At 40.8% G+C, this 15620-nt stretch overlaps 1 long non-coding RNA gene and 1 other non-coding gene across 2 annotated transcripts; one reads left to right on the top strand and one right to left on the bottom strand.

The window, feature by feature from the left end:
* Window positions 1-208: 208 nt before the first annotated feature.
* Window positions 209-13687, bottom strand: LOC110140485 (uncharacterized). The gene is made up of 4 exons (XR_002314757.2): window positions 13646-13687; window positions 8457-8545; window positions 2740-2859; window positions 209-530 (listed from the first exon to the last, which is right to left on the bottom strand). It is a non-coding gene; the product is annotated as an uncharacterized lncRNA (long non-coding RNA).
* On the top strand, window positions 1669-1740 carry TRNAG-GCC (transfer RNA glycine (anticodon GCC)). The gene has a single exon. It is a non-coding gene; the product is annotated as a tRNA-Gly (tRNA).
* Window positions 13688-15620: the final 1933 nt, after the last annotated feature.

The raw sequence follows: 15620 nt of genomic DNA on the forward strand, positions 1-15620 counted from the left end.
GACTGTAGCCCACCAGGCTTCCCTCTTGATGGGATTCCCCAGGCAAGGAAACTGGAGTGGTTTGCCATTTTCTTCTCCAGGGAATCTTCCTGACCCAGGGATCGAACCCTGGTCTTTAGCATTGGCAAGTAGCTTCTTTACCACCGAACCACCACTCTGAATAATTTGTACTCTTTTCCATGCAGGATTTGTATCCTCTTTTTTGGCCTCGATATTGTTTGAATGTTGTTATCTTTTATTCTACAGAAAATTGGCAGAAACAAGCAAAGAAACATTGCTTTGTACTGTCTTTTTCATCTTCATGGAAGTGAAACCGAATGAAATAGATTACAAAGGAGAGTTAGGGTGTGTGAAAGAAGAATCTCTTTGACCCCTTTAACCTCTATCAATCTGGCTTCCACATTTATCCATCCACCATAAAAGGTGTTTTTTTGTTGTTTCTGTCATTCGCTAATGGAAAGAAACCTGAAGATCTTTAAGTACGCTCTTCTCAGCTTCTCTGCTGCATTTAGTGTGTTAATTGCCGCCTCCTGGAAATGGAAGACAGGATAATATTTTTGAAAGAGTAGCCAGTGTTTTGTTTTATTTCCTTTTTCCCCCAAGCTCCCCCTTTCCCTCCCCAGACTGCCCTCACACCGCTGTCCAGCAGGTTATTGGCCTGAGTTCATGGTCTCAGAGGAAGGGTATGACGGGGTATAAAGAAGAAAGAAGACACCGAGTTTCTGGCTTTTTTTTTTTTTTTTTAATTCAAAAAGCCAAAACTCTTGGAGAATTTAGAAGATCGAGACAGTGGTAAAGCATCAGATTTAGAAAAACAGGTATTTTCCTTTGGGTTGAGAAAAAGACGTCTTCAGTCTGTGGAAAGGAGGAAAGCTGGAGGGGAACAGAGAGCTCGATGGATATCAGAGAGAGGGGCTTGGCAAGTGTGGGCACCAGGAGGGCAGAGAAACTCCACACCCTCCTTCCTGGCAGACCGCACCCCACATTGGACTCTGCAAGAGCCTAGAGAGGGAGTGGCTGCCTGCCAGCTCTAGGTTGGTTGGGGCCATAAAGAGCCCAGAGGGCATTTCTGCGCTCTGCCATTAGGCAAGATATTCTTGGTAGTCGTTGCCCGGCTAGAAGAGGGGCTGCCAGTGGTAATGGGATGTGATAGTGATGATCACTGTGGTGCTCATAATCAAATGAGAAAGGGGGCAGATGTCTCAAGAACCCCATGAGTCCATCCCCATAAGCCCCTTGGTGGTTTAATCGCTAAGCTATGTCCAACTCTTGCGACGCTATGAACTGTAGCCTGCCAGGCTGCTCTGTCCGTGGGGATTCTCCAGGCAAAAATACTGGAGTGGGTTGCCAGTTCCTTCTCCAGGGGATCTTCCCGACCCGGGAATCAAACCCAGGTCTCCTGCATTGCAGGCGGATTCTTTACCAACTAAGCTACAAGGAAAGCCCACTTGGAGCTCAGCAAACTCCTGAAAGGAGATGAGAACACAAATTGGGCAAAAATAAGCTTTTGCTTCCTCCTGCAGAATGGAGTTGAAACGATGGAAGCTAATTTGAATTATACAATAAAATGACACCTCTTTTCAACTTGCTAGTAAACAACAATTAACACCTACTTTATGCTGTAGTCTCCTAGCCTGGGTAGTTCTTCTGGACTCAGATTTGTCCTCATCCCTGCTGGCTCAGATGGTAAAGAATCTGCCTGCCATGCAGGAGACCTGGGTTCGATCCCCGGGTTGGGAAGAACCCCAGGAGAAGGGAATGGCTAGCCACTCCAGTACTCCTGCCTGGGAAATCCCATGAACAGGGGACCCTGGCAGGCTACAGTCTGTGGGGTCCCAGAGAGTCGGACATGACCGAGCAGCTAGCAGAGCCAGAGTCACTATATATATCCAGAGTCACTATAGACCCAAAGGCACTCAATGAAGGTCCAGCTCACAGAAAGCTTTAAGAGGAGTTTCTGATGGAAACATTTCCTTAGCACTTGCATATAGATTCTAGCAGATTTTTCCCCAAGTCTTTTGAGCTTCCTTCAGTCCTCGTCCCCTCACTGTTCTCACTTGATGGTCCATGTTTCAGGATGTGTGTATGCCTGGTACTGTGCTGGGCATGGAGAATGCAGCAGCCCCACAGGACAGATGTGCTTCTTGGAGACTGTGGTCTAGTGAGGGAGACAGACATTTTAAAAGATAACTGCATAAACGTGCTGCTGCTGCTAAGTCGCTTCAGTCATGTCCAACTCTGTGCGACCCTATAGATAGCAGCCCGCCAGGCTCCCCTGTCCCTGGGATTCTCCAGGCAAGAACACTGGAATGGGTTGCCATTTCCTTCTCCAATGCATAAACATTATACTGTATAGTTATTTAGGGCAATGACTATGCACTATTAAGTATAAAGAGAACATATAACAAGGAGAACCTAATTAGACTAGGTATCTGGGTAAGCCCTCCCTGAAGAGGTGGCATCAGGGGTGAAATGTTCAGAATGAGTTGAAGGTAGGCAGCAAAATGGCAACCCACTCCAGTATTCTTGCCTCGGAGAGTCCCATGGACAGAGAAGCTTGATAGGTTACAGCTGATGAGGTCACAAAGAATCAGACATGAGTGAGCATGTGGCACAGATATAGACAGCTAGAACTGAATAGGTGTGAGTGAGGTCAGGAGGAGAGGTTAGTGTTCCAGGCAAAGAAATCACCATGAGCCAAGACCTCAAAGGGTAAAAGGATCATGTCCTCCAACTCACATAGAGGAGGCCTGTGGCTTGGAATGTGGAGAACTTGTGAGAAAGCAGATGAAAGGACCCTGGAGTTCTAAGCAGGGGCCAGTCATGCAGCTGCACACAGACCACATTAAAACTGCAAACCTAGGCATAAGAGCAAAGGAAAACTATCGAAGTCAGTAGAGAGAAGTGAGAGGAGCAGACATGAAATTACTTAAAATTAGTACAATTCTAGGAAGATACAATTTTCATCTAAAATATTGAGAGAAACTAAATATGATCATATCCAGGGTTGACGAGACTGTGGCAAATAAACACCTTCCTGTACTGTTGGAGTGAATATAAATGAATGCCTCCTTTTTGAAGAGCAAGTTAGAAATATAGATTAAAAATTTAAATGACCAAGCAGTTCCACCATAAGAAATTCATATGGTGATTATATTTTCAAAATAAAACTAGTTAATTGTCTAGCAAGGCCCAATAAAGCATCTTCTTTAATATTAAAAATTTTAGCAACAAAACCTGGAAATGATCTAAGTATCCATTACAGGGGATTGACTAAGTAAATCAGGATTAAATCATATGATGAAATATTACAACACATTAATAATATATTGCAAATCTGTGTGGACTGATATGAAAGATCTTAGAGATATTTAAACCTGTGTAAGTAGGATTTCACTTATGTACATACTTAATGGTAGTTGCATATGTATGGAGATTATAAAGATTTTCCTTATTATATAAACAATTTTATTATATAAATTTATTATATAAATTGGGGTTTTCAGGAGACACAAAAGAGGTGTGTTTGATCCCTGGGTCGGAAAGATCCCTTGGAAAAGGAAATGGCAACCCACTACAGTACTCTTGCCTGGGAAATTCCACGGACAGAGGAGTCTGGCTGGCCACAGTCAATGGGGTCATAAGGAGTCAGACACAACTGAGAGACTGAGCACATTATATAAATTAAGATTTTTCATGAAAGATAGATATGCAAGAAACTGCTAAGTTGGCTACCTTTGGGGAGAGGAAGCACCGGTGATAGATGGGAGAATTTACTTAGATTTTGTTTGGCTTGATTTCTTTCCTAATGTCCATGCACAGCAGATGTACTTTGTTGTCTTTGCTCTGTCCATTTCTCACATCAGCCTTGTTAGTGGAAGCCTGACAGTTTTGAGACACCAGCTTTCAGCACTGATGGCCCAATCCTCAGCTTGGGGTGAACTGTGCATAGTTCCAGGATCTCAAGGTAATCCCAGTTTGAGGGTGGGCTGTGACCCAAGTCTCATGCATGAGACGGAAGGTGAGATTTCCTGGGAATCCCGGGGAGAGCTTGCCTCACTCTTAAGAAGACATCAGAAGACTTTGGTCCTTTTCCTGTCTCCAAGCTGCTACAGCTATTTGATGACAATGTGGGAAATTAGTTTTAAAGTCAAGTCAAAGCTGAGGATATGATAGGGAAGAACTTTATCAGAGAGAAGAATCTGTATCACTGAATTTATTGAGCTTCCAATTATGCCAACCAAGAAGCCCCTTTCTGGCCAGACTTCTTATTACAAGAGATGGTGCCACGCTAAGTTGCTTCAGCTGTGTCCAACTATGTGCTTCTCGGTGGACAGTAGCCCACCAGACTCCTCTGTCCATGGGATTCTCCAGGCAAGAATACTGGAGTGGCAAGAATGCCCTTCTCCAGGGGATCTTCCCAACCCAGGGATCGAACCCACATCTCTTGCATTGCAGATGGGTTCTTTACCACTAGCACCACCTGGGAAGACCCACAAGAGATGGTAAATATTACTATTGTTTAAACCATTGAGTTAGGGTCATCACCATCTAGAATCAGTTATCTTATTTGATATGGTGTTTTCAAGGAATTGGTATCTCAAGGGTATAACCCATGGAGTAAGAACTTGGAGGGGTAGGAAGGACCCCTGGCAGGAGGAACTTGTGACTGCTGTACTGGCAACCATGATGCATCCAAGAGGGAGAGAAGAACATGGGCTGAACATCTAAGCTCTTGCCACTTCCTGCCTCCCAATTCCCCCTTCTCTAAATTAATTCTTTTATGAAAAGTGAAAGTGTCAGTCACCCAGTCATGTCCTACTCTTTGTGACCCCATGGACTGTAGCCCACCAGGCTCTTCTGTCCATGGAATTCTCCAGGCAAGAATACTGGAGCGGGTTGCCATTCCCTTTTCCAGGGGATCTTCCCGACCCAGGGATCAAACCCAGGTCTCCTGCATTGCAGGCAGATTCTTCACCATCTGAGCCACTTGCTTTACCCCACCCCATGGATTTGAAATGATATATGATCAAAATAAAGGGGCAATAAATCCAATTAATCACTATAAGGTAAAAGCAGAAAACAAGATATAAAAGACAAGACAAAAATTATATTTAAAAAATCTTCATTGGCACAAACTATAGCAATTGAGAATCTATCTTCACTCTGGGGTTCAAACTTATCCATATATTCACCCACATACACTTCCTTCCATCCTTTCAAGGAGGAAGGCAGATCCTTAATCCTTCACACAGTTATCCTCTCTGTCTGTAATATTGGTATAAATCCTGAAGTTTCAACAGAGCTAGGAATGAAGCTAAAAGAGAAGACAGAGTTGGTTATATTAGTGACCGAGGAAGTCCCTAACTTCTAAAGTAGGAAGAATGAAAAATGAAAAGAACTTATCCTGTTCCAATAATGGCTGGTAGAGCCAAAGGAAAAAAGTCACCAACTTCAAAATTACAGGGCCATTCACTCTTTAAGACCCAAGACAAAATTGGCTCTTTTTATTTCTCTGTAAAGTGAAACTGCAGAGGAAAAAAGCACATCTCTCTTACTCTGAGAATGCAGGAAGGAGTACCATCTGAGCAGAGAAGAGAAAGGGTATCTGTTAGTCTCCCACAAACTGCTCCCTGAGAACCACACTTGAAGTGTGTCTTTATAAGCATATTAGCAGGAGCATCAGGATATCGTATTTTTTTAAGCCACAAGTAAGAAGAGTGTGAGGAGGTGGAGAGGAGGAAGGAGAAGAATCTGATGGTCCCAGAGATTCTGATGGTTCCTCATGTTACATTTGACAACGTCAGTGGCCATTTTGTACTCCTGTTTGTGCGAGAATGTTTCTCTACAGGTGAGGGGAACAGATCTCTTTCTAACATAGGCATTGCATGATAATCACCCGGGACATATTTCAGTGGGACTTCAAGGTATCTGACTCTTCTCTAGCAGATCAAATTCTTAATCAGTGACCTACACGCAAAACCCTCATTTTCTTGTACAAACTTCCAAAAGATTTAACTGTCAGCTAGCTTATGTGGTGATTTCCTGGCTTTTTATTATTTTCTTTCCTCTTCAGTAGCATGACTTTTTTAAATGAGTGCCCTCTGTAGGGAATTAATTATTACCTTGAAGAGTATATTCAAAGAGTTCCACCAACATATCTGAAAAATTATCAAACTCTTGACATACCCACTATGAAGTTTTAGAAAATCATGCAATGGATGTGTGGATTTTTTCCAACTCTATTGAATCAGAATTTTTTTTATTTTGGGATATAAAACATTCTCTCTGAGCTTTCTTCTCTCTCTGTGGGTTGAATGCAAAAGTCAAGCTCACTGGCTGCTGACATCCAGTGTGAACATGTCCGTGAACACAGATTCATAACAGTTCTGGGTGAGAAGAAATCTGTGTCCTGGGAAGAGAGGAGTTCCGTGGGTGTGGTGAGCCATCACTGCATGGGTATTGGTTTTGCAGAGAGGAGATCATGAAAGCCCACCTTGTTGGCAGTGAATAGAGCTTCCAGAAGTGTGACCAATTGAGGGCAGGAGAAGAGGGAGACAGAGGATGAGATGATTGGATGGCATCATCAACTCAATGGATATGAGTTTGAGCAAATTCCGGGAGACATGAAGGACAGGGAAGCCTGGTGTGCTGTAGTCCATGGGGTCGCAAAGAGTTGGACATGACTTAGCAACTAAACAACAACAACCACCACCACCTCAGGGAAGGACAATGCCACAACTCCAATGCTATATTCACAGGCGACAACCCAGCTTACAAATGCAAAGGTTGCAGCCTCTAGAAAAGCAACAGTCACAGTCTTGATGGAAGTTTCTTTCCAGCCTCAACTCCTAACAGCTCAGATCTTGCTGAGGTATGTATTGCATAAGATGCCATGAAGCCTAACCCTGGGAACTTTGAATTGCCTTGAGTGACAGGATTTAAAGAAAGAGCGACAGGGGACCCTGAGCAACTGTAGGCAGAAGCTGAGGGAGTTGTTTTCAAAGAGAATTTTTTTTTTTTTTACTTGGAGAACAAGCTGTGTAGTTCAGAGAGTGAAGCACAAAATGCCTATTGGAAGTTGAGAAGAAAAATATTCCTTCCATTCTTGCAAGGGTGCATGGGTCTTCAGCAGGGTGGAAGACTGAAGGAAATCTGGTATCATTTAGTGACTGGGGGTATGTGATGTGAGAGCACCAGGAAAGGCATTTTAGGCAGAGAAACCACATTCCCAAGAAAGGCCATGAGAGCAGAGCAATGGCACAAGGCCATCCCCAGGGGGCGGGCTGGCAGAGGGTACCTCTCTGGATGCTGAAGCAAGAGTACATGAGGTGCCTAATCATGACCGTAGTGAAGAGATGCTTCCAGAAACTCCCAAAGGCCAGTTTAAAAAAGCACTGAGGACCTCAAATTGCAGATGGAGCCTCTGAACCAACACCATATAGGTATTAATATCATCGTGGTCTTATTCATACACTTGTAGGTCAGTGGGATGTTGAGACATTCAGATGGCATGTAGTGGTGGGATGATACTATGATTCTGTCTTGTTGTTGTTTAGTCACTAAGTTGTGTCCGACTCTTTCACAACCCCATAGACTATATATAGCCCACCAGGTCCCTCTGTTCATGGGATTTCCCAGGCAAGAATACTGGAGTGGGTTGCCATTTCCTTCTCCGCGGGGTCTTCCTGAACCATGGATTGAACCTCTGTCTCCTGCATTGGCAGATGGATTCTTAACCACTGAACCACTAGGATTAATGAGACAATATATATAAGAATGGAGCACAGTGCCTGGTATGTACTAGTAAGCACTCTGCCAATTTCCTTTCCAAACTTTACCTTCACAGGAAACTTTTAAAAAGATTAATCTAGTATATTTATTTTTTTCCATAAAACTCTGTATCATTGATGACAGTATGTACCTCATTTCTTCATGTTATGGAAAGATAAACAGAAATAAGTGAATTCCTCTCTACTTTAGAAGGTGTTTGCTATTTTATATGGCACCAAATAGCTTAGAAATAAATAAGTGAAACATCTGGGGCTTTAGAGGATCTTTCAGTTCATTAAGGCAGTAATGTGTGAGAGAAATACTTTACTAGTTCTGGAAATGCTTACTTTGCATGGGTTACTCTATGAACCCTAAAGAAGATGGTTAAAAGGTAAAGTGTGAACAAAAAGGAATAGTCTCTAAGGCCTGAAGGATCAGTATAAAAGATCTCCATGGCATTATATTCTATTTATGATATTTCACTAGATTCTTGTTACACTTAGAAAAAGCAACCTCAACTTTTTATGTGATGCCATACAACAGCCCTATTTGGGCTGATTGCAAGGTCATTAATGAGTTTCCATTGTTCTCTGAAGTCTTTTTTATACTCGATTTCTAGTGCTTGGAAATTTTCCAGTAGAATGAACACTTCTACATTAGGGAAGGGATGGGAAATTTCTTACCTCCTATGTTTGTATGTGCAGACATCACTAATCAATCTTTGTTCTTTTCCGCTGAGTCACCTTCTCAACACAGTGTTATCTATAAGCAGCTGTTTCCAATCAAAGGAGTTACAATCAATTATAGCTAGCTGCCTTAAAGGTTTGCTGTCTATGAAATGCAAATATCTGTAGAAGAGTGAAAATTTATCAGCCTGTAGAAGAGTGAAAAGTTATCAATCCCTGACAACCAAATGTTTAAAAAAATTGAAATCAGCACATGCTCTGGCATTAGAGGAGAGAACTCAAGGGCTCTGGAATAGGGGAGGGTAAGCAGGAGAATTTGGGAGCTCCCTGAAGATATATTTCACCTACTTAACAATTTTGCCTAAGGCCAGTGCTGCCAAAAGGACCAGTTCTCTCCAGGGCATCTATTTCAGCCATTTACCATCAAATAAAACTTACAACTGGAATATGAATTCTTAGGCCAAGGGCATTTTACTTTTTGAAATTTTAAAGTACTTGTTGGGTAAACTACTTTAAAAATTCAGGACCCATCAAAGAATCCCAGAAGCAGAAAGAACAGTGCAGAGGAAGGTGAGCTCATATCTTATTAGTGCAGGGTCTGTGTATCAGTATATGGTGCACATACAGGTGCTCTTGGGCACACATATAGTCAGATTACTATGTACTTCCACAGTAACCAATCCTCTATAGCATACTTGTAAGCCAAAAGGTGAACTACATTTAAAGAGGACTTGAGCTTATGGCCAAGAAGGAGTAATAGGGATTTACTCTCCCACCAGAAATGACAACAAAAATGAACAAAATATATGAAACAACAGTTTGTGAGACACTGGCCATCAGGCAGCAAAGGACAGTGATCCTGACAGATGAGAAATCAATAGTGAGCCTAAGTTCTCCCCATCTTACTGCCTTGAGCAAGTTTCTAAACCTTGGTCCAGGGAGAAGGAACCAAGGCAGATCCAGAAGGCTTCCTGCATTAAAGAGACAAACCAAGTCTCCTATAAACTAAAGCTACCTGGGCAGAATAAGGTAGTTATAGTGTATAGACTTCCCTGATTGCTCAGTGGTAAAGAATCCACCTGCAATGCAGGAGACACAGGAGTCACAGGTTTGATCCCTGTGTCTCGACGATCCCTTGGAGGAGGAAATGGTAACCCACTCCAGTATTCTTGCCTGGAAAATCCTATGGACAGAGGAGCCAGGTGGGCTACAGTCCATAGGGTTACAAAGAGTTGGACACAGCTGAGCATGTAGGCCCACACTTGGTGTATAGGAAAGGAGAGAGCTTTGCAGAGAAGAACTCCAGAGTCTACAGAGGGTCCCCTTTGAGAACAGTGATTAGCACAGGCATGTGAAGGAATTCTAGAAGACTGGTGTGAGTCACCTGAAAGGATTAGAGCATGATTTCTCAATTCCAGTGCCATCGACATTTTGCATAATAAGTCTTTGTTGTGGATGCATCCTGTGTTTTGCAGAATGTTTAGCAGCACCCTTGGCCTCTATTCACTAGATCTAATAGCACCCACCTCCCCTCCAGTTTCTTGTGACAACCAAAAATGTCTCTAGACCTTGCAAGGCAAATGTCCCACATAAAGCAAAATTTCCTTAGTTGAGAACTGTTGGATTAAAGGAAACAGAGCTCTGTGCTCACACAGGATGGAAACAGAGGTTGGTCTCACCAGTCAGGTGGGAAAACCTCAAGGTTCACAGAATACTGGGTTGAATACAAAGAAAGGTCTTATCTCAGTAGTGAGGAATAATAAACTACACACTGAGCACTATTCCAGTCCCACCTAACAAAATCTTCACTGCAAGAGCTGACAGTACGAAGCTGTTGGCAAGCAGTTTAGCTGCATTCCAGAACAAAACTCGAGAATATTTTAGGAATGCAAAATATCGAGCACTCAAAAAGGCAAAATTTATTGTCTGGAATCAAGTGAAAAACTACCAGGCATGCAAAGAAGCAGAAAAATATAATTTATGAAAAATGAGGAAATCAGTCACTCAATTAAAACTAACTCAGAACTGACACAGATATTTATAATAAGTGGATAGGAATATTAAAATAGTTATTAAATATTTATTCTATATGATTAAAAAGTTAAATAGAGACAAGAAGATATAAAAAAACAACCCAACTCAAACTTCCAAAGATGACTATTATAAAGTATAAGATTTAAAACTGCAGTGGGTGGGGTTTGTGGCAGACATCAGAGAAGAAAAGATTAGCAAATTTGATGATATAGTAATAAAAACAGAGGAAAAGAACATTTTAAAAAGTGATCAGAGCATCATTGAGCTGTGGGAAAACTTCAAGAGGCTTCATGTCATTCGAATCTTCAGAGGAGAGAAGAGTGGAGACTACAGAAAAATATTTGAAGAAATAATGGTTGAAAGTTTTCCAAATTTTATAAACCCATAAAGCCACAAGTTCATGAAGCTCCATGAATCCTAAAGACAAGAATACCAAGTTAAATACAACAAGGTACTTCACAATAAAATTGCTCAAATCTAGTAATAAAACAAAAATTGTATTGAGAAACAAATATGGATGAAAGTATACTTCACATTAAAGAGAAGTGAGAAGACAGTATGTACTTATATTGAAGCAATAATTCTAATGCATGAAAGATAAAGCTGCCAACCTAGAATTCTATAGCCAGCAAAAATGTCTTCAAAAAGCAAAAGTAAAATGACATTTTCAGAAATATATAAACAGCACACCTACATAAAAGTCTTTTAGGTAGAAGGAAATGTTGCTATATAGAAATATGAACCTACATAATGAAATAAAGAACACTAGAAATGATTACTACTTGTTAAACATACATGATTTTTACTCATTTGAATCTCTATACAAGGTAATTGAATGTTGGGTTTTAAGATAAATATAAATATAAAATGCATAACATTTATAACATAAATGTCAGGAGGAGAGAAATAGAAAAATGCTATTTTAAGTTTTTTACATGAGTGGCAGAATATCACTTAGAAGAAGATGACATATATAATAAACCCTAAAGTGCTAGTTAAAATAATGAAACGAAGTGTAACTAATATGCCAACAGAGGAGATATAATGAAATCATTAAAAAAATCATTTATTACAAATGAATCCAGAAAAAGAGTAAAGATCAACAAAATGAAGTAGATTCAACAAAAAACAAACAGCAAAATGATTGTGTCAGTTATGGAATTGGTTCTCAGTTTTAGAAATGGGCAAAAATATTGAACAGACTATTCAACAAAAATGATACACAACATGTGTATTTTTGTTGAATAGTCTGTTCAATATCAAAATAACTATACTGATTGAAGGAGACCAGGCAATATTAGAGTATACTGTATGATTTCATTTATTTAGGTTAATCTCTAGTGACAGAAAGCACATTGCTATTTGTTGGAAATTGAAGATGATTAGGGATATTGGGGAGGAAAGAGATAACAGGAGGAAACTTTAGGGGGTGTATAATATGCTCATTATGTTGATTGCTGTTTATTGATCATGGGTATACATGGTGTGTGAAAATATCAAGCTGTACTTCTGTAGTTTATTTATACAATTTAGCTTTAATAAATCTGTTAAAAAATGGAAATTACAAGGAGAGTTTCTAGGGGACATAATAAAGGATTATACTTACACTTGATACTAGAATGGCGATCAGAAGATCTGTTTTAGTCCCTGTTCTCTTTCACATGTGTCAAGTAAACTTGCTATATAGGCACATACATTCTCTTGGTCTCAATTCCTATTTATAAAGTCTGATAGCCAATTTAGTGACCTCTAGTGTCCTTATAACTCCAAAATCTAGTAACAGATATAAGTTAATAGAAGAAAGGTTGAATGGTGAAGTGGAATCAGACTGACCTGTGTTGGAATTTCAGCTTTATCACTCATTACTTTCGTGACCTAAGATTAATTATTTAACACTTCTAAACTGTTAGAGAGTAAGTTCCATGAGGAAACCCAGAGCATGGTGGAGACATTAATTGGAGAAGACTCTTGAGAATCCCTTGTGTGGCAAGGAGATCACACTAGTCAATCCTAAAGGAAATTAACTCTGAACATTCATTGAAAGGACTGTTGCTGAAGCTCCAATGCGTTGGCCACCAGATACAAAGAGCTGACTCATTGGAAAAGACCCGGATGCTGGGAAAGATTGAAAGCAAAATGAGAAGGGGGCAGCAGACAATAAGATGGTTGGATAGCATTACTGACTGGATATAGTGAAGGACAGGTAAGCCTGGCATGCTGATGTCCATGGGATCACAAGAGTTGGACACAACTTAGCAACAGAACAACAACAACAACAACTTATAGCAGGGACTGTTAGGATCCACCGTACTTTCATATCCTGTTGTCCCAATTCTCCTTTTGCTTCTGGAGATGGCATGCTTCCTACCTAAAGCACCAGGAAGGCACCCTAGATAGGGAAACAGTGCTCTCAAGAAGGGCTCTGACAGCCTGGACAGAGTCTGGCTGTAACTGAAGGCTTTCTCAGGAGCCACTGGAGCATTTTGGCCTCGAGAAAAGTTAGTGCCTGAGGGCTGCCCTTAAACAATGAAGGAAGGTAGGAGGCAGAGGATAAATGCCCCAACCTGCAGGCTTTCCAGGGGAACAATTCTGAAGCCTATTCCACACTGTTCCTCAGAGAGTCCCCACTGGGACTGAGCCCAGATGCCCACAGAGGGACCCCACTCACTCCATACCCTTCACTAGCTTTTCTCCTTTTCTTGAATTGCTTTTCCAGTACTTCTCTTGTACATCATGGATCACTTCCTATATGAACTTCCTGCATCTACATCTAAGGCAAAATTAGAGTCTGTCTATAGGAGAACTCAAATGAAGACACTGTGTAGGTGAATTTTACGTGTCAATTTGACTGAGTGAAGGGATGCCCAGATAGCTGGTAAAACATTATTTCTGGGTGTGTCTGTGAAGGTACTGTGAAGAGATTTTCTTTGGATTTGCTTTGAATCAGTAGACTGATGTGGCCCCAAACAGAACATAAAGGCAGAGGAATGGGTGACTTTCCACTCCGGTTGGGCTGGTAAATTCATGTTCTCTTGTGCTTGGATATGGCAATCCTGGTTCTCAGACCTTCAGATTCAGACTAGGACTTCCAGCACTGGCTACCCTGGTTCTCAGGCTTTGGGGTATGGACTGGAATTACACCACCAGCTTACCTGGGCTTGCAGTTTGCTGCCTGCAGGTGTGTGACCTCTCTGCCTCCATAATTCTGTGAGGTAATCCCTCATAATATCTATCTATCTACATTCTATTGGTTCCTTTCTTTCTGAAGAACTCTGACTAATACCTTATCTCTTGTGGATCTTGTAGGGATTAAATACGACATATAAAGTACTTTGCCTACTGCCTGGTGAGTTGCTCCTGCTTTAATACTCTTTCTTTCAGAGACCTGAAAGTGGCCAGAAAGTGACCATGTTAATTTTGAGTTCATGAGGGAAGACATATACCTGAGAATTTATAAAAGCAAACTAGAAACAATCCAGAAAAAAAGTGGATAATTTTCTTGAGAGCACACACTAAAGGCCATCGAAAGAAGTCAAACCAGGGAATAAGCTCTCACCAGGAATGAATTTGCTGGTAGCTTGATCATGGGCTTCCAGCCTCCAGAACTGTGAAATAATAAATGCTGTTAAGTCACTGAGTTTGTGGTGTTTTGTTATGGCAGCCTGAGCAGACTAGTACAATAAGGTACCTTAAATGATATAAAGCAAAGTACAAACCCAACTCAAGAGAAATGGAAATTTTCCAAAGCTAAAACTTTTACTATTATTGCAATTCAAGTGAATAAGTAAGGCTGAAACTGTTTAAAACTGAAGCAAACCAAAGGAAAAGATCAACATGCAAACTTGTCAGATTTAGCAAATAAATTACAGAATGCTCAGTTAAATTTGATATTTAAGATAAACAATGATTTTTAGTACAAGCACATCCCAAATATTGCATAGGATATATTTATACTGAAAATCATTTGCTGCTTATCTGAAATTCAAATTTAACTGGACATCCTGGTTTCTATCCAGCAAACTTATCAATGTGATTATATAGGAAACTCTCTGAGGACCTTACGTTTTTGTAAAAAACTATGAACAAAAGATGAAAAATACGAAGGATTGATTTTTAATGCAAAATGGCTCAACTTGAGGGAATTTTATGAGGAAAGCTAAAACCCAGGCAGAGCTGAGGCTCACAAAACAAACTGAAGACAAGAACAAACTCTTTAAAGCTCAAGAAAAACAGGGACAGTATTGGATCATAACACAAGGAAGATGGTATAAAGTGGACAGATGACAGAAAACAGCTACTAAACTTTCATTCTGCTTTCTATTATTTGCCAAGGAAAATACCCTTTCTCTTTTTCTGCACCCTCCACTATTCCCCCACTTAAATTCCTGCCAACTGATGTTCTAGCAGGCTAGGAGTTAAGAGATGATCTGCTCGTCGCCTTCAATGAGCTCAGAAGACTTATATACTGAATTACCAAAATAAATTGAGGATGTGTTCTTACCATTTGCTCTGAGAAATCACAGACAATGACACAGGTGTCAAAAAACTGAACACATGTCTGCTGCTGCTGCTGCTTAATTTCAGGAAGAGGAAACAAGTGGGCACTATTGAGAACTGAATGGGAAGTCTGATGTCTAGAAAAATTTCTAAGGTGGGTTCCTATGGAACAAGCCAGGTCAAATAAATATTATTTTCTTTCTACATAGGATTATGAGACTTATACATCAGAGAATATTAAGGTGACAAGGCAGCTACGTTTCAATAAGGCATTTGAGATGTCCTACAACATCCAAGAGATGTCAACCAGGCAGAGGAGTAGTATGGGAGGATTCAGGGTAGAAGGGTGGTAGAGATGTAAATGGAGGATTCATGGGTGCATAGATGGTATTTCAAGAAGGGTGGCTTGAGGAGCTCACCTAGGGGGAAGGAAGTGAAAGAAAACAGAGGAGATCACAAATTGAACCTGGAGGCATTTGTGAAGATGAGAAAGAGAGGGAAGGAGAGTGAGAATTTGTGGCCAATGAAGTAAGAAAAGAATCATGATCAAGAGATCTGAGACCAAGGCAACAGCAATCAACTGTGTCAAAAGTATAGCTGGTTCAGGTGAGAGCTGAGAAGCGATGTGGT

The sequence above is a fragment of the Odocoileus virginianus genome, chromosome 22 (assembly GCF_023699985.2).
Source record: "Odocoileus virginianus isolate 20LAN1187 ecotype Illinois chromosome 22, Ovbor_1.2, whole genome shotgun sequence".
NCBI classification, from domain to species: domain Eukaryota; kingdom Metazoa; phylum Chordata; class Mammalia; order Artiodactyla; family Cervidae; genus Odocoileus; species Odocoileus virginianus.